Raw genomic sequence first — 27,351 nt, 5'->3', positions numbered from 1 at the left:
GAATGTCTCAACGACAAGTGGCTGCACATTTCCACTGCCACCGGAACACCATTTCTGCACTGGTGAGACGCTACCAGAACACAAATGACGTCATCGATCGGCCACGTTGTGGACGTACACGTGTAACAACGCCAAGACAGGACAGATGGATAAGGGTAACGTTGCGCCACAGGTTTCAGACTGCAGTGATGACTGCCCGAACCATCCCAGGACTTCGCCGTATCCACCCCAACACAGTTCGACAACGTTTCCGTCATCACGGGATCAGACCACGACGTCCCGCCATACGGCCTATCCTGACACAATGTCATCGGCAAGCTCGCCGAATGTGGTGCCCAAATCATGTCCGCAGACCCTTGTTTTGGTGGAGAAATGTTGTTTTTACAGATGAGTCCAGGTTTAACATTTCCCATAGTGATGGACGTCAACGTGCCCATAGACGCGTGGTTTGGCCTGCAAACTCACCGGATCTCTCCCCGATAGAGCATGTTTGGGACGAGATGGGTCGACGTCTACGCCGTCTTCCTCATCCGCCAGATAACGTCCTTGACCTTGCAACAGAACTTGAGAGAATCTGGCGTGACATCCCACAAGCCTTCCTTGCACGTTTGTTCGGCGCTGCTGTTCTCAATGCCGATGGTGGACATACCCGTTATTGAGTTTGTGACATGGTCGTTTGACCCCTGTCCCGCTTGTGGACTCGTGACGTCATTGTGATTGAGTTTTCAATTGAAATTCTCCCGACTTGTTATGGTCTCATGATCCCTCCATTAAAGTTAATATGTACCTTTGACATTGTTATCGTACTTACCAACTGGGATTATATTTTGACATGCACAGTTTCTTTATGTGGCTAGAATATAAAACCCTGTCAACGAAAGACAGTAAAATTACTAGGTTATCAAATATTTGTTAAAACTAGCATGAGAAGAATTGACATAAAACACAAACAATTAATGACACGATATAGAAACTGGCAAGATATTGCTAGCAACGGAAGTTAGGCCACCAAACTAGAGACAAAGGTCTCTTATTGACCCTCGAACGGTACGGAGTAAGTGAGAAATAATGCACACAGATTTCCTAGAAATGTTCAAAACATGTTGCCACTTCGAGATGTTGAGAACCTGGCATTTGTTATATGTGTCATAACGTGCTTCGATAATCAAAAATAAACCTCTGTTCGTTTGGGGGGCGGTGGGGTAGCCTAATAGTTAAAGCGTCCGCTCGTCACGCTGAAGACCCGGTGAAGCCCAATTCTGGTGTCCCCGCTTTATATTGCAGGAATATTGCTAAAAGCGGCGTAAAACCATACTCACTCACTGTTCTTTTGGGGATGTACTAACGTCCCAAGTACCTACTTAACACTTAAACACATTTTCACAGATTATATAAGTTGCTCTTTTCTTATAAAACGACCACTGACAATTCAGTATGACAGGAGATATTGGAGTGAGTGAGTTAACATTTATTGTCACATCTGCAATATTTCAGCCATATCGTGACGGGAACAATTTATTGTTATATTATAGATCAATACAATTAGAAATTAAAAGTCTGTACTCGAACAACAGTAAAACTACTAGTATATCACAGATATTCAAGTAAAAACTAGCATGCTATCATAAAATGCCATTATTAAGTAGAACAATACAATATAAAAATGGGCTATAGGTTGCCAACAACTGAAGGTAGATCACAGGAGATATTGGAGAAAATTACAAGGTGGTTTATATGTAATGTAATGTGATGTAATAAATTTTCATTGACTGGGATGATAAACAGTGTAATATGAATCTGATTATTGTTTAACATCAGCAGTCGTGTAGCTTTCGCGTCTATTCTCTCCCAGACATGATGGTTCTACATTTTACTCAGTAAAATGAAGATAGGTGTTTCGTTATCTTGCAAATCGTTCTCATCATTGATGAAATGTCACACAAGTATCTCCTTCATTTAATCATGCATAAATTTTTTATAATATTTGTACTGTAAACTGATCAATATGTTTATTATTGTGTACTCGACAATACATGTACTTATCCCTGCCCGTATCCCCCTAAATTTTAACGATGAGGAAATATATAGTAATATGACTTGACTAAATTGTAATATAAGGGGGAAGTATCCATACGTAACAGAGAGAGATCACACAACAATTTACAGTTAAACTCCAACAGACTAAACACATTTACATTAGGTACAATGATAAGAACCTAGTATCATTTAGAATGTTTAAAAAGTCTTACTTCCTGGTAAAATGTCCCCGCAAGATCCACTGAATATTAGTGAGTGAGTGAGTGAGTTAAAATTTAACGTCACATCGGCAATATTGCAGCCATATCGTGACGAGGATTTGAATAATATATAAAGTCGTAATAACTAAAGTCAAATTATAAAACCCTGTCAAAGAAGGACAGTAAAATAACTAGTGGATCACAGACATATATATATAGACATACTAGGGACCATGGGGACTTACGGTACATTTGCTTCCTGCATGGGCCCTAGTTGGATTTACACCATCCCTTCAGCTGTCAGCAAGTTTAGACAATTTAGCCATAAATCAAAATATCACATATTCTACGGTTAGAAATAATGGTATGTTTAAATGAACTTTGAATGTTTTGGGACTTACGTACCCCCACAGGAGGACAATAATTTTCCACTGAATATTAACAGAAATACATCCAATCCATCATACGAAATGAAGAGCACAAAATACTTCATACAATGCCGACATGACATACCCACTTTCATCTTTATATAATATATAGAAAGCATGAATTTTTCAGATAGATATATTTGATATTTCCTTCATGGAAGATTTAGATATAAGTAGACATATAACACGCATTCTACATCTGCATAACGAAATATATCCCATTGTGATCATGTGTAAAATAACGAGTGTCACAAACAGCTGGCATGATGACAGTAGATGAAGTAAAAATGAATCAGAATTCATTTTTGTGTTTTGAAATAGGTGGAAAGTGTGGTCATCACATGAAGTATTTCCGTGTATTCATAACGGAATGAATGCATTTTATGTGCATAGTTTCATACAAGTCTGAAATTAGAAATCGAAACAGCCATGCCTCAACTGTTTGAACAGGGTTTGAAAGGTATGCAAATGAGGGTATTATTTACACATATTCCAAACATATGTCATTGGGGATGTTTGTCATACAACTTATCATGCAACATGAGTTCTAGACGCTTGAAATATATTGGACATACTTTATATTTTTGACAGTATTTGTGTACAGTGTAACCTGATATGAAAGCACAGTGAATTTCTCAATACGCAAGTGGTACGCCAGGACGCAGAGAACGAGAAAAGGTGGAACTTTTGGGGTATTGAAGCTTGGGAATAATAACTTTATTTTCTGAATCTGAAAAGCCAGTGGGCATAATGCATGTAACACGTACAACAGGAGTATTGGTTTGGTTCGTGTCTTATCACATATTACTTCAAGAGAGCATGTTTGTTGTGTTTATCGGGAGTTCCGGTAACTTGCAATAACTGTCCTTAGACGGATGGATATAAACGATTTCTGCCACAACTAGTATGGATTACCTTTGTCAGGTTTTGGATGGGGTAAATGTATCTCGGGGTGGGGGTGGGGATGGGGGTGGTGTTTGTTGAATTAAGTAGTGAGCATTCGGGACCTGGGTGGGGATTTCGAAATATTTTGTTTTGGACGCTATGGCGGCATTTTCAGGTTCGACGTGCCAGGTACGAACACGCTCTTCCATGCAATTCTACTTTGTGAATTGTACGGAGCGTTTATTTTTTTTCTCGTACACAATTTGCATGCTTTTGAATGAGTTTGTTGAGTTGAGTCCCATCGGTGGGACTGTGCCGTCACTGTTGGCTAATGAGTCATTCCTGGGAAGTTGAAAGCCTGCAGTCAAGTAGAAATTGATTATGATTTATCACGAGCTGAACCAAGTGTTGCCATTGACTGATCTCGACCTTCCTCGAGCAGCCGTGTCATCACTGTTTGTTGGTGGTTCATTACTGAGACGTTGGCAACGTGCAATCTGGCTGAGATCTATTTTGATTATTGAAATGTTTTGTCGTTTTCTGTTAGCTGCTGAACATTATAAACATTGCCATTATAATTATAGTCATGCCAAATATGCAATGTTGCATAAACAATTTTTAGACTATGACGAACAGTGAAGTCACACTACATGATTATATTCTTGGGTGTGCACAAACCCGGTACAAAGACCTTTCATGATGAGATAGGCGGTAGGCACAGACTAGCGAGCACAAAATCATTTTAGAAAATATGATTATACTCCTTACCGAAACTATTGTGGTGGTCCTTTTCATTATGGTGCAGCTTTATCAATACAAACATTACCCTAGATTTTGTATAGCGAACTTGCAGTCAGGCAGTCGGTGAAAAGGAATGAAAGCTGCGGTTGTTTGTTGCTTTCCAACTACAAGAGACGCAAGAAAACGACATGCTGACACCATAGCGAATGATACATTGGCACCCCAATTTATGTAGTAAAATAAACTCATACAGTGTACCAACAGTGAGTCTTTCAAATGACTGCTCCTTTAATGTGAGGTATCGATGGTTCACATTCAGCCTCCAGTACGTGGTCAACGTTTCATGCTACCCCAGCCAGTGTTTGCATCATTATGGTCAACCAAATAGACACTGGCATTTTTCAAGCAGCCGTCTTAAAACGCTCGGGCTTATAACCATATGAACTCTAGAATCTCAGTTGAGAAAAGAGTGCCGATTTCAAACCTGTGTCATAAGTGAACAACATTTGCAATTATTTCAGACTGTATAAATGAGAAACCGACGTTATGTCATTTATGTACATATCTTAGTTAGTGAGTGAGTGATATAGAAGTAAGTCGAGCTATGAAACAGAAATGGAATCTAAACCAATCTCAGCCATCTTACATCAACTCATGGAGATATATAACATGCTTGTCACTACGAGAATGCATATTCTTTATCCGACCATAAACGCCAGGGATATGTCCAAATAAAGTGAGTGAGTGAGTCAATATTTAACGTCACATCGGCAATATCTCAACCATATCTTGACGAAAACAATTTATACAATAAAGAGTGAAAACATTTTGAAGATTAAAACCTGTCGACGTTGGACAGCATAAATACTAGATAAACATAGATATAATATAAAACTAGCGAGCAAAGCTAAAACATTCAAATTAAAGAAGACAATACAATATAAAACACGGGCTATGGATCGCCAAGAACTGAAGGTAGATCACCATAATAGGAACCAGGGGGACTAACATTACTTTTGCTACCTGCATGGAGCCTAGCTGGATTTACACCATCCCTTCAGCCGCTGGCAATTGTAGGATATTTTAGCCGAAATTTAAAAGAAAAAAAAATACTACGTTTAAAAACTTGGTACCTGAAAATTTTACTTTGAAAGTTTTTGGGACTTACGTACCCTCTCAGGAGGACAATAATTTTACACTACTTCAACCCCCTTTGAGGATACAGCCACTAACAATCTAAGTTGATAAAATGAACCACCAATTATAAAACTTTATCATTTTACAAAGCATATATCAAAATTCATTTAACAAATCTATCTCTTTTATAAAATCAACGATTAAATGATAATTAACATTATTGAAAAGCTTCCAGCATTCTTTACATACGTTTGTCAAGGTTGAAAAAGATAAATAACATGCACCCTTTGTAATATCCAAAATCCATAAGATCTAATCCCTGTTATAACGCGTATACTATTGACTCGAAGTGCATTAGGACACAAGCTACCTTCTTGTCTCGATCAGTGGCGTCAGCGAAGCGAATCGCTTCACTGCAGCCATTAAGTGTCAGTCATAAACACAATGTTGGCGTCTGTGCTCCTTTGATGTTCACTCGCAAACCACATAAGTACATGTGCGAACATGCCAAATGCATTGACGATATTTCGTATCATTGTGCAAGCTGAGGTGAAACATGGTAGTTACCGTAGCGTTCAAGATTATCGGCCTCACAAGCCACGTGTTTTCACGTGTGTGAGTTTCGGTGACGTGCTGCTCGTACTCGTCCGGACTTATGTCGGACTTTTAATGCTCGCCTACTGAGATACTGTAAACAAGTACGGTGTCGGAACCAACGATCACTGCTCTCCAAGAAGACCCTATTTCCACAAGACCGTGGAGGAGGTCCTTCATTGTAGGAGTGAGTCAGTTTAGTTTTACCCCATACTCAGCAATATAGGAGGCGGTCTGTAAATAATCGGGTCTGGACCACATAATCCAGTGATCAACAGTATGGGCATCGATTTCCGCAATTGGGATGCGATGACATGTGACAAACATGTCAGCGAGCCTGACCACCCGATCCCGTTAGTTCATTATAGGAACTTACAAAGGCAGTTTTAGCATTGCTGAAAGATTTTGCATAACATCAGATGTAATTATTATTATTATGACAATATTATATTGTGTCTATATGTTTAGTTGACAATATAAGGGAAAGGAATGTCGCGGGCTCAGGCCTTAGCCTTGACAAGCAGACAAAACATAGTCTCGTTTGTGTAGAGCACCTTGTTTATTGCCTGTGAATATGGAATCATATAACATTAGTAAGATGTTGTGTCAGCTTATTAACAGTAACGAACAAACATGGCTAAAATCACTCATTTCCAAACCCATCAATAAAACACCTAAATTCACCCACTCAGACAGATGCATCACTAGAATCAGACAAACACTCCTCAATCACAGCCTTTATAAACAAAACAGACACTGCAATATACAAGACCTCCCTCGTTAACAAATGTTAGATCTTCTCACAAAATCAACACCAGTTTTTACCGTCAGGATCGGGATCGAAATGCACAGCGCGTACTGTTTTCTACGACGTCCGCTCGCAAAAGCACAGAGCTAACCAGCCACACATCCATCTGTAAACTCTTTTATCCATACAGACAAGCATTGCTACGGCCATCCACTCAACCCACGCTCCACTGCCCACAACAAACACACACACATACGCACGCCTCTCTACTCCGCCTCCCTTTGCCCCTAGTATGTCAGCCGTCCAACCTTTTTAATGTTAGTTAGAAGGTTAAATCCGTTTTCTTATTCAGTAGGCCCATTTATACCTATTGGCAACAGCTTAACTGCCCCTTACACATATAAGACCAGATCATGCTAATTACCTGTTTGTTCAAGAACACACTAAACTACTTTTAATTCACCTGATGAAGGAGTAAGAATATACTCTGAAACGTCGTGATGCTAAAATAAAGATGTTGACATCCACAAGTTCCTGCTTTAGAAAAGCATCTTCTTTTCTTTTGAATAAACGAAATTTCGTCATAGAACAACCAGAACAACAAAGATATGTCGCTCGTTCCTAAAGAAGAAACAAATACGTATGCAACTGACAACTTACCTAAACCCCCAAACAGGTACAGGTTTTCCTCCCCTGTAATGTGCTTGCTCACTGATATCAGTTCTTTGTCACAATGACATAACAACCTGTTCTGTAATTTAAGAAGCCGCCCACATATATACCTGTTTCGGTGGCGTCACGCACGGTTATTCAAGACCTTGAATACCTTGACATCGTCAAGTGGTTGGCTGTAAAGGTCCCACTTGCTCTCGAAGAACACTGATAAACTGTTTCGAATTTGTAAAATTTACTCGGGTCGTTGCTTACTATAATATGACACATTCAGATAAATAGAAAGATGCTCAAATGCAGATAATCAAATAATATGTCACGATATGACAATAGTGTATTCTTGAAAATTAATTTTGTAAGGAGTGAGTGAGTTTAGGTTTACGACGCTTTTAGCAATATTCCAGCAGTATCACGGCGCGGGACACCAGAGGACCTGCTGAAAGCTACCATCTACAGAAAACTTCAATGAGATTTTGCAAATTGATTGAATGCATGGAAAATACTTTAATGCAAAGAGAGCTTGGATTGTCAATATAATCATTTGATAAACCTGAAAACATCAAATACATTTGTTATGTAAAAGTTTCTATTGTCTAATGGATGTCCACGTGATGAGGCATTATCTGCATTCTCTATAAAAACAAAGGTGACAATACAGATCCTGAGAATTATAGCGGAATCAGCCTCATCATCTGTGTTAAGGAACCTTTCACATCTACACTACACTCGTAGTGTGGAATTCTGAAATGTGCACTCTATTATAACTGTGGAACAAGCTTGATTTTGAGGTGGTTATTCCACAACGGACCATACCTTCACAGTAAGTGAATAATTATTATATATAAAAATGACAATCCCTCAAATCTTATGATATTTTAATCAAATAAAAAAAATCAATTAGAAATACTAACTATTCACCAGCATTCCAATTAATCCAATTCCAAACGTAAGCTGTCTGATCAAGTTAACAGAGAGTCCTTTTTCTAAACAAAGTTCTGTAATCAGTGGACTATTTAAGCGTTTAACTATTGGTTCTACAAGGTCTGCTCAAATATTCGAGAAAGGTAAACCTGCTGATCTTCGTGCAGAAGAAGCCATGCTCCATTCGATGACGCATGGCATCCATGCATGAAATGCAGTTGAATATGAGAGAGCTTGAGCCTGACATTGAGATCACACGTGCAAAAGAACAGATATTCACTAATGCTGAGCCAAAGGTAAAGATGCCAGGTACAAATCACGGTGAGATAGATCAGATCTGTCCGTTCACATGAGAAAGTACACCTCATATGAGTGATGAACAGATCCATTTCAATCCTGTAAATTACTGCACTGACCAGCCATCCCGGCAAATGATGAAACCTACTGGAACTTCAATCATCTACATTACAATACCGGTCCCTCCTCGAAGCCAAGGTGAAATCCTGGTGCAAATGATTTTGTGGCAATAATTAGAAATATTTCAAAGAACTTTGTTCAAATTCATGAATGTGTATTTGATAACAAACCTAATTTTCATAGAAACTCAAAGGAAGATGGCCTATGCCACGCTATTACCGCAACCGGAAGTGCCAAAGGTCCAAGGTGACCCAAAAGAAATTCCTTGATGGCATACGGTGCTCGAATTGTTCCACACACACACAGACCGATGCTGATAAGCTTTACTACCAGATCAACAGCTGCAAGGCGAGGCGCAGGATCGTGTTTTTGGATATCTCCACATGATTCCAAATACTGGTTACAACATGGCAAGAGACTTACTGATAAAAGGAAACGGTCACCTATACAAAGTGTTGAACCCGTGAAGATCCGTGTACGAACTGCTTTTGAGCAGCCCATGTTTGTCATTAGAGGCGACTAACGGGATAGGATGGTGATTAGTCGGTTGACACATGTCATCGTATCCCATTTGTGTAAATCGATGCTCATGCTGATGATCACTGTATAGTCTGGAGCAGACTCGATTATTTAACGAACACCCTCATATAGCTGGAATGTGGCTGAGTACCGCGTTAAACAAAAATTGGATTTTGCTGATAGGCAGCAGCTATTCACTTTCGTCGTTCCATTTTAAGGTGAAGCGCCTTTTGGCGTAGTTTACAGGCATGGTTGGACAATTAAGGGCCCAAATCACCTTAAACACAATCTTACATACAATAGTTTAGTATGCAATAGAATTGTTCTAAGAGAAGTGGCAAACACAAAAGAAAGCGTTTGCTCCTGAAGCAGTTTTGAAATTGTTTGAGTTTGACTTCAATGAGAATGAACTTAGATGTGTGAGTGAGTTAAAAGTCACATCGGCAGTACTAGTATTTTAGTCATATCGTGAATATGAGAGTTGTATATTAAACTTATCTTAAGACAATGTAAATATCCGTTTACAGTAAAATGACTAGACATTCACAGATGTATAATTCATAGTGGCATGTTATCATAAAAGTTCTATACATAAAAACACAATATAAAAATGGGCTAAAGATCGCCAGCACCTGGAGGTTGATCACTAGGACTATGACGGGTCCAAATTTCCTACCCCGGTACCCGACCCCCTATTGCCCGACCCGTCCCGGGTACCCCTTTTAGGTTGGTTGGTTTTATGGTTTTAGGGCGACGTGGGCCAATAACCGGCGTATTTGCACCCAACACATTGACTTGATTTAATAACATATAATAGTTATTTCATCGCCAAAAGGAATCCTTAAGTTAACATACAAGAACCGACAACATTATCAATATTCATTTGGATAGAGGTATACATATATCGAATAACCTCTGCTTCGGGTTTCGGAATTATAACTTTAAGTAATCACTTCCATTTCTGAAACATGAAATATTTATTCATTAAAAAAGCATTAGGTTAAGATGACAGAGCGTTAAAATGATTACTAAATATGTGTAAGCCACTTAAGAGCCTGTCTAGATTACATGAAATTTTCCAGATGACGAGACAAAATCTAAAACTGCCCCTTGCACGAATCCGTACATGATATTGGGGCCCAAAACTGTTTCTAAAGAAAATATTTCATCAACCTCAAGTACAGCACTTCTGAGATTGTGTCTTATTTGGGTACCGTTATAACACTAATTACGAGTTATTCCCTTCAATAAAATCAGTTCAAGGTAAATACCTCTCTCCCTCACCCGTGGACTCATAATCCAATCACAATAGTCAGACAGACGGACAGATTGCTTATTTACTTCTCACCATATGTACATTAAAATAAATACTAATGCATACAAGAATATACAGTAAATATTATAAATGGAGTTTTGAGAGACGGTTGATAATTAAATATCACCGAGCAATATACTGGAAGCGTATGAGCAGATAAAATGACAATTGAACTTAAAAAATATATACAAAAATATTAACATGAAATATTAAACTTATTTATATAAAATTTGGCGGCGTCTTAAAAGGGTTTTAAAGCAGTTTTTGGCACGTACATTTTTAAGATCTTCAGAGCTTAAAAGGAGTGATGACTTTTCAGGTTCCGATAAGAGGGTAAAACGTAGCATGAAACACTTTGCTGATGTTAAAAGGTCTTCTCTTAAATCGTCGTAAAGTGGACATTTCAATAAAATGCTGTTCCGATTCAACTCGATTTGGGTGGTGAAAACATCTTCTATCTGTAAGTTCGATTCCTTCATTACGGGCGGTTTCTATACGCGGAGGCGCTGTACCCGTCCTTGGCACGTGTGTGAGACGTTGAGGTGTTAAAACATAGGCCTCTGTTATATCGAATATTGATTTATGGTTCTGTAGCCGCTCGAGTCTATGCGAGGATTACATATTTTTCATAAAAATATAAAATATTGACATGACCCCCGACTCGAAATGTTTCACAATACAATACATCATGTATTGTACTGTGAAGCATTTCGAGTCGGGGGTCATCTCAAAAACAATATTTCTTAAATCTTTAATCTTTGCAAAAACAAGAGGACCTGTGTTCTGTAGTGCCAGAGTTTGTTTTTCCCCCATCCCCGTTTTGCGTTCTCCAGGTGTGATGAATTTTCCCTTGTTTTTATGAAAGCTTGTAACGATAGTTCTTCAGAGTCTCTTACAGTGATGATGTTGTTTAAAAGAGTTTCTTTGGTGATTCCCAAATGTTTTCGCTTGTGTCTGTTCCGTGTTTGATTATTTTCCCAATTAAAAGCATAGGGCTCTATACGTTCTTGGTCCATAATCATCATTCCCCTCCATTAACGAATCAAGCATATATCCTGTCGTGCACTTAGTTGCAGAGTTCCATCCATCCATCCCAACTTCTTCATTAGCCTCGACTTCAATAGCCTTGACCTAGGTAAAATCTCATAGCACGGTTTTGCATTACGTTGTTTGATGAATAGTCCTCTGTTCCATAGATTGAAATGACTTAAGTTATATCTGGCCAAAGTAATGCATCGTACAGTTTGGTAGATGTTTTGAAACCGAGTTACCTAATCGGTAACAATAGGTCTACCTTCGCGGTTTGTTCAGACTCTATTTGAGGCGACGTCTGCGTTCTTGAGTGTTTTACATGTAAACAAATAACTACTTGGCGTACTTGCAACCTATGTTACACGTGACATGCTTAGTTGTCGACAGCTGATACCTTTTGCTAGTTTAGTCCACAATCTCAAACATAAAAACAACTATCTCGTTGTAAATATGTATAATAATTATAACACATTCAATTAAGTCTTCATTTATTAGTCATGTGATCAAAGCGGGTTCGGGCAACCTGACGGGTACCCGGATCCAGCTCATTACCCACCCGTCCCGGGTACCCGGGTTACCCGTCACAGCCCTATTGATCACCATTCTAAAGATCATACAGTGCTTTTGCTACCTGTATCGTCCCAATGCTGGATTTACACCATTCCTTCAGATGTTAGCGGGCCTTGTGGTTAAAACCTTGGCTTGTTCCGGGTTCGATCATGGTACATGGGTACAATGTGTGGAACCTGTTCCTAGTTTCCCCTGCCATGATACTGCTTTAATATTGCTAAAAGCGGCGTAAAACCATATTCACTCACTCTGATGATGACGATTTGGACAGATGTAGCCTTAAAGGAACATATATTCTACGTGGTCTTAGTACTCTTTCAGGGGGACATTAACTTTACACAACTTTTGATGGTACAGCCACTAACAATCTCAGTTACCATATATATTCTACTAATCATAAAAGACATTTATCATATACAAAACATATTGATCAAAATTTGTGAAACAACACAATTACCTATAAAAAACAATGATTAAATGAGAATGTATTCTAACATGATCCTTCGTGGTTGAAAAAGTTATCCACAGAGTCAATCTGGACATGCTTGACTTTAATTCTGTCATCACGCTTTAATACATATCCATGAGGGTATGCGAATTGCCAATACGGCACCGTCTTATAGAGACTCGAATCTGGACTGACAACCCAAGTATGTTGGCTTAATGTAAGTTATGTATACCTACTTGATTGTCAACTTCATTTGAGTTAGATCACGAATGTAAGCTCTAATCGAGGGTTTTTAATCAGTGTGTAGGATGAAAAGTGGTGTCAAAGATGTTGTTGAGTGCTGCATTGTGTTCGAGAATTCCAACATGACTGGGTAACCAACAACAAAAACGATGTCGTATTGGCCAGGACCCCGTACCTCAAAGCGATCGTAGCGCCACGACAGTCGTAAGTCTATGCTAAAGTATGGGAGCGCTACGATCGTGTTGAGGAACGAGGCCCTGGACAAGAACATTTAATTAACGTACGGTTGCGCTGGATACTGTGTTACCATTCTTGGATCCATCTGTACAAATAGCTTTGTAAGTAACGTGTATTTTTATAGTTTAGTTAACGTTAAATCCAAGTCTGGCTTTACTATCTGCCATGGTGGTGAAGACAAACGTCGGGTGGGGGCTATATTTTCAAGATGTACTAGTATTTTAGCAGCAGAAATGTCAGACTGTATTCGTATTCTGAGTGGCGGAATGAGAGAGGTATTATTACACTAAAACTCTTTATAAAGGGGATTAAACATACAGCCATATGCCGGATTACATCCGTTCTACCAAAAGCAGTATGGACTCCAGCAACAACAACTTTTGCCCAGCAAGCCGAGAAACTGTGTCAGATGATTTACAAACTACATTTTATCTGTGGTGGAATGTAGCTACAAACCTATTCGACAGAATGGTTTTACCAATTCGGACATACGGAGCTGGGGTTTTCAACATGTTCAGCGCACAGAAAAAGTTTAACTGAACTATTTCAAGAAAACTATTCATGTACCTAAAAGTGCATGCCGTGCTGCCGTTCTTGGAGACTGTGGAAGAAATACTGTTTTCATCACACCTGTAATGAAGTTACTTACATACTGGACCAAACTTCTTTCGATGGACAATCGCCGACTTCAAAAGTCAATGTCAAGTTTCGTTGTTGTTTTTTGAAGAGTATGAATTTATTATTATGTTACAGATTAAAGATGAAAATGCAGCAGAGAGGGTTCGGGTGATGCTGGCACAGACAGGCTGGTAAGGCTCATCATCAGCTCAGGGCCCTCGCCCCCTCTACACACAGCCCAGACAACGAATTGGACTTTTCTGGTAGGAAACACAGCCTAGTCGAGCCCACCAAGAAATTTCCGGAGAATATGTAGACTCCCGAACACTGCAGCCAGCTGCATTACCCAGAGTGTCAGAAGGGCTGTGCTCCCAAGGGCACCGAAAACAATGGGGAGCCTGACGACAGTGTACTTGGGATGCAAGCGAGACATTTCAAAGGCGAGGTCCGCATATTTATCATGCTTTTCTTGAATCTTACCAATCACATTGCTGTCAAAAGGGACAGAAAATTCAATGACATAAATAAATGCATTGGCTTTATGAAAAAGGACAAGATCAGGTTTGTCGGCAGGAATTTCTATTATTGTTATTATTGCTTACATGAGCAATGGGAAGTTGTCTGTATATATGTATAGAAAGCGTGAATTGTTCCGATAAATATGTTATTTATTCACTTCATGGAAGATTTATATATCAATAAATATATAACTCGCATTCTACATCTACATACCGAAATATATCGCATACTGATCATGTGTAATATAACGAATGTAACAAACAGCTGGCATTTGGGACAGTAGGTGCCTTCAACATGAATCAGAATAGTGCACTGTCGTGCATTTGAAATATTGGAAAGTGTGGTCATAACATGAAGTATTTCCATGCATTCATAACGGAATGAATGCATTTTATGCGTATAGTTTCATACAAGTCTGAAATTAGAAATAGAAACGGCCATGCCTCAACGGTTTGAGCAGGGTTTGAAAGTGACACAAATGACGGTATTGTTCCAAACATATGGCGTTGGGGATGTTTGTCTGTCATACAACGGTGTGTGTGTGTGCGCGCGCGCGTTCGTGCGGCGAGTGTGTGTGTGTGTGGTTCTTTGTATCAGTTGTGAGCATTCGGTACCTGAGTGGGGATTTCAATAGGTTTTGTTTTGGACGTTATTACGGCATTTCCAGATTTGACGTGCCAGTTACGAGCATGCTATTCCATTCCCCTTGTGAGTTGAAGCAAGTGTATTCGGTACACAATTGGCATGCCACTGACTAAGTTTACCCAGGTGGGACGAGGTGATCTCGACCTTCCTCGAGCACCCGTGTCATCACTGTTGTTGGTGATTCATCCCAGACACGTTGGCAACATGTGGCCGAGATGATTTTATTACTGTTTTGTAAATATTATAGAAACATGTTTTAATCTGTCTAGCTTCTGTCTCATCAAGTACCTGTACAGGCTATATCACTTAAGCAGTATACAGAATGTAACAATAGATTTACCTCAGCACTTATGTAACTATTAACTTTACAATAGCCACATTCAATCTAATGACAGTTGCATTGCATTGTCTGCCCTTTTCCTATAATCCTTATTATGTAAGTCGAATTGCCTACTGTCCAACTTGATTTCATAAGGCAGTTGTTAGATACAACCTTAGTCTGTCGAACAGACCCTGAAGCAAATATATCCAAGAAAGCCCACACAAGTCTAGAAAATGTCTAGATTTCCTCAGCTTCATGAAGAAAGTCTCAGGGCTCCTTTTCATTATATTACATTTTATTTTACTATGAACTTTTTTCAGTAAAATATGTTCATTTCAGAGACTAGTTGTTGAAGAAAGTCTCAGGGCTCCTTTTCATTATATTATATTTTATTTTACTATGAACTGTTTTCAGAAAAATATGTTCATTTCAGAGACTGGTTGTTAGTCTAAAACAACCTTAACAAGTCAGAGGTCCCATATTGCTCAGGTAATAGGTTTTTGTGTGGATTGAGTGGCCGAGGATTTCACTATCTCTCTCTATATAAGGTTAGTTTGTGTTTTGCTCTCATATTTATGTATGACGTCATAGCAAATGGTACACTGGTACCCTGACGAATAGATGCATATATATATACAGACACGCACACGCACACACACACACACACAGTAGTTGAAGTAGTTGAAAACGATGTGTGTGTGTGTGTGTGTGTGTGTGTGTGTGTGTGTGAGAGAGAGAGAGAGAGACACACACAGAAATGAGATGTAAACCAATCTCAGCCATCTTACATCCACTCAGATATATAACATGCTCGTCACCACGGGAATACTGGTCCTTTATCAGACCATAAACGTCAGGGATATGTCCAAATATAAGTTTCCAACAAGCTTCCAGCATTCTTTACATATGTTTGTGTAAGTTGAAAACGATAAATTCTATGCACCCTTGGTAATATCAAAATCTGTACAGATCTAGTCCCTGATAAAAAAAACGTATACTATTGACTCGAATTGCATAAGGACAGTAGCTACCTTCTTGTCTCGATCAATGGCGTCAGCCAGCAACTCGCTTCACTGCAACTATTGAGTGTCTGTACACAAAGTTAGAGACTGTGTTTCTTTGGCATTCACTACTTTGCAAGCAAGATCATTTATGTACATGTGCGAACATGCCAACTGCATTGACAATATTTTGCAAGCAAGATCATTCATGTACATGAGCGAACATGCCAACTGCATTGACAATATTTTGCAAGCAAGATCATTTATGTACATGTGCGAACATGCCAACTGCATTGACAATATTTTGCATCATTGTACGAGGTGAGGTGAAACATGGTGGTTACCGTAGTGTTCAAGATTATTGGACTCATAAGGCACGTGTTTGCGCATGTGTGAGTTTGGGTGAAGCGCTGATTGAACTCGTCCGGGCTTATGTCGGATTCTAATGCAAGCCTACGGAGATACTTAAAACAACTACCGCCTTGGAACCAACGATCATTAATCTTCCAAGGAGACCTTCTTTCCACTAGACCGTGGAGGAGGTCCATCATTGTGGGAGTGAGTGAGTGAGTTTAGTTGTACGGCGCACTGAGCAACGTGCTAGCTATATGGCGGCAGTCTGTAAATAATCGATTCTGGACCAGACAATCCAGTGATCAACAACATGAGCATCGATATACGCAATAGGGATACAATGACTTGTATCAATCAAGTCAGTGAGCCTGACCACCCGATCCCGTTAGTTCATTGTAGGAACTTACAAAGGCAGTTTTAGCATTGCTGAAAGATTTTACAATATATCAGATTATTATTATTATTATGTTTTACAGATTAAAGATAGTATGCAGCAGAGAGGGTTCGGGTGATCCTGGCACAGTCAGGCACCGCGCTATTATTATTATTAGTAGTAGTATTATTATGACAATGATCATAGTTAAAAATCTTTGTATTTCTCATTCGAAATGGACATGATTTCAGATTATATATTTTACTGTGTGTAATATGTTTAGTTGACACTATAGGGGAAAGGAACAAGTTCCCTGTATCGATTCTCAATGGAATTACTTTCGTCCTGTACACATTTGACCATTTGACCACAATACCCTTCTGATTCAAATTAACCTAGTTAAAGTTCTTCCCATCACTCGCCTTATATATTCCCTCCAGTCCACACACGTTCTAGTCAAAATATGTACCAAAATCACGAAACGACATCATCAACAATATCATCCATCAAATACACACACAACACTCAAATAACAAAAACACAACACTTCTTTGATTTCCCAGTCACACAATATATCTCCAGAAACGACACAGCAGCCAAACTCACCACAACACATACACCCAACTACTTCCAGTCAAAATTTAGAACACCAATAACCAAACACATATCAACACTAACAAATAAACATGGATAAAATCACAAACACATAAATAAAACCCATAAATTTACCCACTCAGTACAAATAGACAGATGCATCACCAGAATCATTAATGGACAAACAACCCACAATCACAACCTTTATAAACAAAAACAGACACTGCAATATACAAGATTTCCCTCATTAACAAATGTTAGATTTTCCCACAAAATATACACAAAGCAACTGCAGTATAAACACCGGTTTTTACTGCCAGGATCGGGATTGATACACAGACACGCAAGTCGATCTACCCCGCCTCCCCTTGTCCCGGGTGTGTCAGCTCGACCTTTCCGATATTAGTTAAATGGTTAAACCTGTTGACCTTAGTTGTTAGGCCCCACTATACCCATTGGCCACAGCTGAACTGTCCCTTAGACATATAATACCACATCATGATATACTACTTACTCTAAACTTCTATAACACACTGAACTACCCCCCACCCCACCCCCTTCATCTCATTCAATGCAAAACTATTTATTTAAAACTATTTATTTATACTCCCTAACTATTCAGTTGTTTTTCGTTCAATTACCTACTCATTTATTAACGTTTATTAATTAGTAACTTTTGTTATTTCTTATCTTTTTCTCTTCCAAATTCATGGTAGGTTAATGTCCCATCACTATACGTAGCCACATCTTCCTATTTGGCTACTTGGCGTCAGACTGAACATTAAATCGTTATCCTCACTTAACGTTCTAATTCACCTGATAAAGGAGTAAGAATATACTGTGAAATGCTATGTTGCTAAAAATACAGAAGTTGACATCCATAAATAAATGCATCTTCCACCTGAAGAAAAAGCCAGAACTAGCCCAGAAACGTTGTGAAAAATAAATCAACAAGTTGTTATCCATAAGATATGTCTTGTAAAGGTATCTTCATTCTTACAAAATCCCCTTCAATCTGTGATGATCTTCTATCAGTACTCTAGTTTAAATATAATTTATATTTACACATAGAAAAATATATCAAGGACTGTGTATTCCCTCCAAAGTACGAAAGGCGAAAGATAGTAAATACATCTGTACATAGCTATAAAGAACACCGATGGGTTATGCAAACCTCAATTAATACAAACATGACGCTTTATGCACGGGTTCATTGTAAGTTAAACTATCATTTTCTCTGGCAATTGGCATACTTACATCCCAATTATCAATCTGCTCTCCAAATATGTATTAAAATACAAGGTATACACGTGGTAAAATATCTAAGGTATGTAACCTATATAACAGATATACTTATGGTTATGAGTTTCATAATACTCCTACACTGTGAACAACTTAACCTTGAGAGAAACGATTTTTGTGTGTTAATGATTGACATTCTTGATGTGGAAACCTATGTTGCCTTTGAATTACAGGATGAACTCGATATGCTCTCTTGTTTATGTGGAGGTGAAACTGCTTTTCATGAAGATGTTGATCAAGGGACATGGGAAACAATTATTTTACGATTTTCTTTGTAAATTTGCCGAAGAAAGCGACATCTCCTACAATGTTACAATGATTGACTTTTGCTGATGTATTAACTTGTGTATAATGATATATGTCAATCTTCGGAAGTTGCTTGTATAAATCAATTGTATACACATGTACATATATGTCTTTATGTAAATTATTGCTTTAGGTAATCATCTTGATTAAAGTAATTGTATATACATTTATGTCAATTTTGTAGCTTTGTTCCCTTTCCTGTATTTATATAATATGTTTGATCTTCGGATGATCTTCTGGAGAAACAACGAATTTCTCTCTCCCTCTGTCGCTCGTTCACGCATTGAAATGACCCCCTGAAGAAAGACGTACGTAACTGACAACTTACCTCAGTCTCTAAACAAGCAGAGGTTTTTCTTTCCCTCCAGTGTGTCTGTTCACTGATGTTCACAGTTCTTTATCGCCCGGCACGGGGATTGACATAACAAACTGTTCTGTAATGTCAAAAGCGGTTTACATATATACCTGTGTGGCGTCACGTGACGGTTATTCAAGACACATGAATACCTTGACGTCGTCAAGCGGTTGACTCAGCAAAGGCTCCAGGTGTTCTCGCAATGTTAGAGGAAAATGTGTGTGTGCAGAACACTGGTATACTGTTTGAGTGTAGACTAAACTGTCCGTTCAAACTGCTGATAGCTTAACTCGGGTTGGAGATGTATTTATTTCGAATTTGTAATATTTACGTGGGTCGTTGCTAACGAAACAATAAGACACATTTAGATAAACAGTAAGATGACCAAATGCCGATAATAAAATTAATAATACTTCAATTATATGCCAATAATGTTTTCTTGAAAATTAATATTGTAAGGAGTGAGTTAGTTCAGTTTTACGCCGACTTTAGCAATATTCCAGCAATATCACGGCGTTGGAATCCAGAAATGGATATTGGAAGGACCTGCGGAAAGGAGAATATTACCACCAACAGACAACTTCAATGAGATTTTGCAAATTGATTGAATGCATGGAAGATAATATAATGCAAAGAGAGATTGCATTGTCGATAGAATCATTTGATAAACCTGAGAACACCAAAGCAAAACTTATGTAAACTTTTTATTTTGTAATGGACGTCTATGTGATGAGGCATTATCTGCACTCTTTATAAAATTAAAGCCAACAACACAGACCCTCAGAATCAGCCTCATCATTTGTGTTAAGGAACCGACACAACGCTCGTCTATCAGAATTCTGAAACTTGCACTCTATCATAACTGTGGCACAAGCTTGATTTTGAGATGGTTATTCCACAATGGACCGTATCTTCACAGAAAATATTCTTTTGGTTCTGTAGAAAATAGCAATCCTTGATACCTTATGATATTTTAATCAAATCAAAACACTATTTTTGTTCAAACTATTCACCAGCATTCCAATTCATCTATTCCGAGATCTGATAATGAGTTGGCTCCAACGTGTCGAACGTAAGCTGTCTGATCAAATTAACAGAGAATCTGTAATCAGTGGACCATCAAAGCATTCGGGCAATTCTAAAATAGTGTACTATTGGCTCTGCAAGGTCTGCTCAAATATTCGAGGAAGCTAAACCTGTTGATCTTCGTGCGGGATAAGCAATGCTCCATTCGATGATGCATGACATCCATGCATGAAACGTAGTTGAAATAAACTTGACATCGATTGAGATCATCCGTACAACAGATATTCACTGACGCTGAGCCGAAGGTAAAGATGCCAGGTACAAAACACAGTGAGATAAATCAGATCTGTCCTTTCACATGAGAAGGTACACCTCGTATGAGTGATGAACAGATCCATTTCAAATCTGCAAATCACTGCACTGACCAGCCATCCCGGCAAATGATGAAGCCTACTGAAACTTCAATCATCTACATCACAATACCGGTCCCTCCTCGAAGCCAAGGTTAAATCCTGGTGCAAATGATTTTGTGACAGAAATTAGAAATATTTCAAAGAAGTTTGTTCAAATTCATGAATGTGTATTTACAAACCTTATTTTCACAGCAGCGCAAAGACGGATGCCACGCTATTGTCGCAACCGGAAGTGCCAAAGGTCTAAGTAGACCCAAAAGAAATTGCTGCTTTCTTGATGGCAAACGATGCTCGAATTGTTCCACACACACAGATCGATGCTGATAAGCTTTACTACTTAGATCAAAAGCTGCAAGGCGAGGCGCAGGATCTTTCGTATCCCATTTGTGTAAATCGATGCACATGCTGATGATCACTGTATTGTCTGGTCTAGACTCGATTATTTAACCAACGCCCTCATATAGCTGATAATTGGCTGAATGCAGCGTTAAACAACTCTCGTCGTTCCATTTTAAAGTTAAGGGCCTTTTGGTGTAATTTACAGGCATGGGTGGACAATTAAGGGCCCAATTGAGCTTAAACAAAATGTTCATACAATACTTTAGCATGCAATAGAATTGTTCTCAAAGAAGTGGCAAACACAAAAGCAAGCTTTTGCTCCTGATCTAAAGATCATATAGTGCTTTTGCTACCTGCATAGTCCCAATGCTGGATTTACACCATTCCTTCAGATGTTAGCGGGACGGTGGGGTAGCTTTGTGGTTAAAACATTGGCTTGTCCCGGGTTCGATCCCCACATGGGAACAATATGTGGAGCCTGTTCCTAGTTTCCCCAGCTATGATAGTGCTTTGATATTGCTAAAAGCGGCGTAAAACCATATTAACTCACTCTGATGATGACGATTTTGACTAATGTAGCCGTGAAATAAAGGAACATATATTCTACGTTTAAAATTATGGTACGAATGAATATACTTTCAATGACGTGGTCTTAGTACTCTTTCAGGGGGACATTTATTTTACACAACTTTTGATGGTACAGCCACTAACAATCTCAGTTACCATATATATTCTACTAATCATAAAAGACATTTATCATATACAAAACATATTGATCAAAATTTGTGAAACAACACAATTTCCTTTCAAAAAAATAATTAAATGAGAATGTATACTAACATGATCCCTCGTGGTTGAAACGTTGAAAAAGGTGTCCACTGTAATAGGAATATCCACACAATCAATCTGGACATGCTTGACTGTAATTCTGTCATCACCCTTCAATACATATTCATGAGCGTATGCGAATTGCAACCGTTGCATTGAGACTCGAATCTGGACTGACAACCCAGTCCTACTTGATTGTCCACTTCGTTTGAGTAAGATCACGAATATAAGCTCTAATCGTAGGTTTTTAATCAGTGTATAGGATGAAAAGTGGTGTCAAAGATGTTGTTGAGTGCTGCATTGTGTTCCAGAATTCCAACATGACTGGGTAACCAACATCAAAACCATGTCGTATTGTAACAAAAAGAAAAAAAGATATGCACAAAGCAGCAAACGAAACTGTTCTGTCGTTTACTCTATTCAGAGGGACGAGTTAAGGTATGCAAGCAAGCATTTTAGCATCTCACGGATTATACCGTATTAGAGGACGACTAGACAATATTGTTAAAACAGTGAGTGGTTACAGTCTCGAATACACTATTGGAGCATGCTACAGAAGCTACAGAGATGTGTATTGTGTCAGCAATAACTGCCAGACTGTATCTAGTGACAAGTATCGACGTATTATCGTTGAGGACTTCAGCATTGGTTTGAAGAGTGACACGTGTAAAACATGTGATGAAATAAATGAAACATACAACTTTATGGATGACAACTTCTGGTTTATTTGAGTTGAGCGACGTTTCGATGTATATTCTTACATCGTTATCAAGCTAAAAGTGAGTACAACCAAATGGTGAGGAGCATATGTGCATGGTATGTTGTGACAAGCAGCAGATTAACATTAACGACAGCATGTAATAGAAATAACAAGTGGTACATAATTGGAAGAGGGCAGTAGGGAACTAAAACACTAAATAGCACCAGTGATGAAGCCAATAAACAGGGGGATTAAGTAGTAACAACAAATAGACAGGGTGCTATTGATGATGTATAGCTTGATCAGTTCTTCATAGGCTGATGGGATGTAGTATCATTGGTCACGGTTGATCAAAGGTTTATGGATGCGGATTTCGATGGCTTCCAACAGTTTTCTTTTTGTGAAGTCCTGATTATTGCTTGATAGGACTTCGAATTCGTCAAACTTGATTTGATGGGATGGGAACTTTTGCTGGTGATCTGAGAGGGCTGATTTGCTGTCTGTCTTAGCTGTAGAGGTTTTGTGTTCTTTTATACGGGCGTCAACGGGACGGGAGGTTTCACCTATATATGAATCACCACATTCACAGTTAATCTTGTAAATCACTCCTTTGGGGGGTTGCTTAGTGGAGGGTGGATTACGGCCATTGGCCTGGAGAATGGTCCTGAGGGTTGGAGAGCCAGAGAAGATGGTGTCGATACCTGCATGGTGCTTGAGAAGTCTGCTGATTTGGTGGGATGTCTTGCCAATATAAGGAAGGGTAATCCTAATGGTGGCGGCTTCATGCTTCGTCAGTTTGGGTTTGTCCTGGAGCGTGATGGAGATGGTCCTCTTGACTAGCTTGGTTGGATACTGGTTGAGGTTGGTGAAGACACGTTGTAGGTGGTTAAGTTCATGCTCTAGGTCATCGCTGCTGGAGCAAATCTTCTTGGTGCGCCTTGTGAGGGTTGAGATGACACCAGACTTGGTTTTATGGGGATGGTTAGAGTTGAAATGAATGTACTGGTCGGAATTGATGGGTTTTCTGTAGACCGTGGTTTGGATTTTGTTGCAGGGGTCTCTGGAAACAAGGACATCTAAGAAGGGGAGTTTGTTGTCGTTCACTGTCTCCATGGTGAACTTGATCCTGGAATGTTGGGTGTTGAGGTGCTGGAGTAGTGAGGTGGGATCTTGGTCTTTTCTGAGGACGACAAGGGTGTCATCCACCTTCCTATACCAGCACACAGGTTGGATCGGGGAGGAGGACAGGGCTTTTTCTTCAAAATGGGTCATGTAGTGAGTAAATTAATATTTAACGTCACATCGGCAATATTTCAGCCATATCGTGACGTGAACATTTTACATTGAAATGGAATAGATGTAGATTATACAACCTGCTTACGTAGGACAGTAAAACTTTAGAATATCACAGATATACATGTAAAACTAGTAAGTAAAACTAAAATATTTTAACTATAGGGGACAACACAATATAAAAATAGGCTATAGATCGCCAACAACTGAAGGTAGATCACCATACTAGAGACCATGGGGACTTACAGTACATTTGCTTCCTGCATGGACCCTAGCTGGATTTACACCATCCCTTCAGCTATTAGCAATTTTTGAAAATCTAGCCACAAATTAAACGAACATGTATTCTACGATTAAAATGGTAGTAGGTTTAAATCCACTTCGAATGTATTGGGACTTACGTACCCTCTCAGGAGGACAATAATGTTACAGTACTTTAACCCCCTTTGAGGGAAATGGGTCATGTAGATTTCAGTAGATAAGGTATAGGAAGGTGGACTTCTCAAGCACCATGCAGGTATCGACACCATCTTCTCTGGCTCTCCAACCCTCAGGACCATTCTCCAGGCCAATGGCCGTAATCCACCCTCCACTAAGCAACCCCCCAAAGGAGTGATTTAGAAGATTAACTGTAAATGTCGTGATTCTTATATAGGTGAAACCCTCCCGTCCCGTTGACGCCCGTATAAAAGAACACAAAACCTCTACAGCTAAGGCAGCCCTCTGTCAAGCTAAGGCAGTCACCGATTTTCAGTATTCTGTGTGTCCGCCTTGAGTCCTGATGAGAGCCCGCACTCTGCTGCGCATAGACTTTCTCTGTGGAATAACTTGCCACCGTTGTTGGAGAGGTGCTGTCAGTTCTGCAATGGTCTGGATTGGGTTTGGAAGGGCTCGAACTCTGCGACCGAGCTCATCCCACATATGCTCGATGGGGTTCATGTCCGGAGATCGAGGTGGTCAGTTCATCACAGTGACCTGGTTTTTGTTTAGGAAGGCCTGCGTGACCTTACTGTATGGGGGCGGCGTTGTCGTGTTGAAAGATGAGCTGACCATGTCCATTTCCCACCGCCATCAGCGGGAGCAACGTTGGCCGAAGAACGTTGTCATTGTACCCCTGGGCAGTCAGGTTTCAACGGATTACAAGCAAGGGTGATCTGAAGTCTACATGTACGTTCCCCCACCCCGTGACGCTACTGACACCAAATCGGTCCACTTCAGCAATGCAGGTCGGCGCCAGTCTTTCGCCTTGACGTCGATAGATTCGACGTCTTCCATCGTTGAAGCTTAAGTTGAATCTTGATTCGTCTGAGTTACCTTTATACCTGGCGATTGGGTGCCTCACACTGAGAATGAGGGTTCGAAAGATGTAATAATGAACAATAATAAATAACATGGACATTCATAATGTGCCCTTTTCCACTTGTGTATGCTCCAGGCGCTACCAGGAAATCAAAAGAAAAAAATACAAATTATGCATGGCGGGTTTGAAGAGTTAGTAATAAGTGTTCTTGATAGGATAGGTTTTCAAGCGAGATTTGAAACTTGTGAGAGAATCATAAAGTTTAATGTTGAAAGGTAGAGAATTCCACAGACATGTAGCTACATGTCACAATGATCGCTTGCCGAATGGAGCTAAGCGGATCTTGGGGACTGTTCTGGGATGATCAAAGAGTTCTGGATGGGGTGAATAGTGAGATGAGATCAGTGAGATAAGTTGGCGCAAGATTGTGTAGACAAAGCAGAGCAGTTTAAAGTCAATACGAGATGCAACAGGAAACCAATGTTGGGATTTCAGAAAATGAGTTATCGACTTGCTTTTTAAATAAACGATGCTAGCAGGTGTATTCTGAACTTCTTGCGTTTTGTAAAGACCTACAAAACATCTGATCACATTCTGTAGTAATGTACTTTTGATTGTTTCCAATCTTGCGCAGATGAAATTAAAGTTGTCTTACGAATCCAGGCACCTAGAACTCTCACAAGCGAAGAAAACATTGCTTCGGAAGACCCAGTATTGACCTTTCTGTCTACGTCCCTTGCAAGTGCTGCTGCTGAGTGCGGAGTTAGACGACAAATATTATTGCAAATTTCGTGATGACTTTCTCCGAGACTTACAGCACACTCTTTCTATGGTTCAAATAAAAAAATCATTAAATGCAAATGAAAAATTGCATGTCAAACGAAATTTTGCCTCTGAGTACATTTCCTTTCGCGACCACCCTGTATCATCACTGAAAATAAAAAAATGCTCGCTGATGATATAATCGAAATTATATAAATCAAGAGATTACTCCTGAGTGTGGAAATAGCAATGTTGTCGCTTATATTTTGTACTGACATTGGTGTACAATTGCTCGACTTCTCTCCCACTATACTCGACTTCCATTACTGTTGAATGTATATCAGCATGAAACATAGCTGATTCTAATTAAATATATTCACTATGAGTGAGTATGAGATATGTATGACGCGGTCACTTAGAATAACAGTTCATCTAATAACATCTGACATTACTATCAGTAACAAGCAATCCTTTTTGTTCTTCATCACAGAAAAAATACGTCATTTCTTTCGATATCATTTAAACAATATACAGAACTGATATTTGTGTATTGCTGATCAAAGCTCAGCTTCTAAATAACATTAGCATAACATTAAACTGACAAATCAATACGTGCGTAGACTAACTTAACGGTTAGCATATTATATGAGTGTAACTATACGGGAGGGATCTAAATCTAGAACGGGACTGACTCAGTGGTCGTCATGACAATGATAGGCAGTGTTGGTTCAGTCCCCGAACGCGACATTAGGAAAGACACGACATTAGGATGAGTGGGTGAGTATGGTTTTACGCCGCTTTTAGCAATATTCCAGCAATATCACTGAAGCCCATCCCCGCTGTCATATTGCTGGATAATTGCTAAAAGCGGCGTAATACCAAACTCACTCACTCAGTCATGTCATGAAGAAGAACTAACGGGATCGGGTGGTCAGGCTCGCTGACTTGGTTGACACATGTCATCGTATCCCAATTACGCAGATCGATGCTCATGCTGTTGATCACCGGATTGTCTAGTCCAGACTCGATTATTTACAGACCGCCGCCATATAGCTGGAGCAGCGCTTACGACAAGCATGGGTTACTGAAGATCAATTCTAACCCGGACCTTCACGGGTTTTGGTGCAAAAGTAATATACGGATTTTGTTTTACATAT

The 27,351-nt window shown here is 39.4% G+C and overlaps 1 protein-coding gene and 2 long non-coding RNA genes across 6 annotated transcripts in view; 2 read left to right on the top strand and 1 right to left on the bottom strand.

Moving 5' to 3' along the window:
• Positions 1-27,351, bottom strand: part of LOC124286008 (sodium- and chloride-dependent betaine transporter-like) — a 99,238-nt gene that overhangs the window by 30,770 nt on the left and 41,117 nt on the right. For 2 of the 4 annotated variants that reach the window (XM_046722326.1, XM_046722327.1), the window contains exon 1: positions 7,431-7,642. The exons of 1 other annotated variant lie outside the window; for it this stretch is intronic. The gene's annotated coding sequence lies outside the window, so the exon portion shown is untranslated. Of the gene's footprint in view, positions 1-7,430; positions 7,643-27,351 lie in introns of those variants that run through there. One more of the 4 variants, XM_046722328.1, reaches the window with a different exon arrangement.
• Positions 1,845-22,394, top strand: LOC124286014. Its single transcript, XR_006900929.1, has 3 exons — positions 1,845-1,943; positions 8,690-8,702; positions 22,383-22,394. It is a non-coding gene; the product is annotated as an uncharacterized LOC124286014 (long non-coding RNA).
• LOC124286017 lies at positions 15,678-19,348 on the top strand. Its single transcript, XR_006900932.1, has 2 exons — positions 15,678-15,796; positions 19,046-19,348. It is a non-coding gene; the product is annotated as an uncharacterized LOC124286017 (long non-coding RNA).

This window comes from Haliotis rubra, unplaced genomic scaffold (genome assembly GCF_003918875.1).
Source record: "Haliotis rubra isolate DU_JTF1 unplaced genomic scaffold, ASM391887v1 Scf372, whole genome shotgun sequence".
Lineage (NCBI taxonomy): Eukaryota > Metazoa > Mollusca > Gastropoda > Lepetellida > Haliotidae > Haliotis > Haliotis rubra.
Note: the sequence above shows the minus strand (reverse complement) of the source record. Positions and strands in the feature narration are given on the sequence as shown.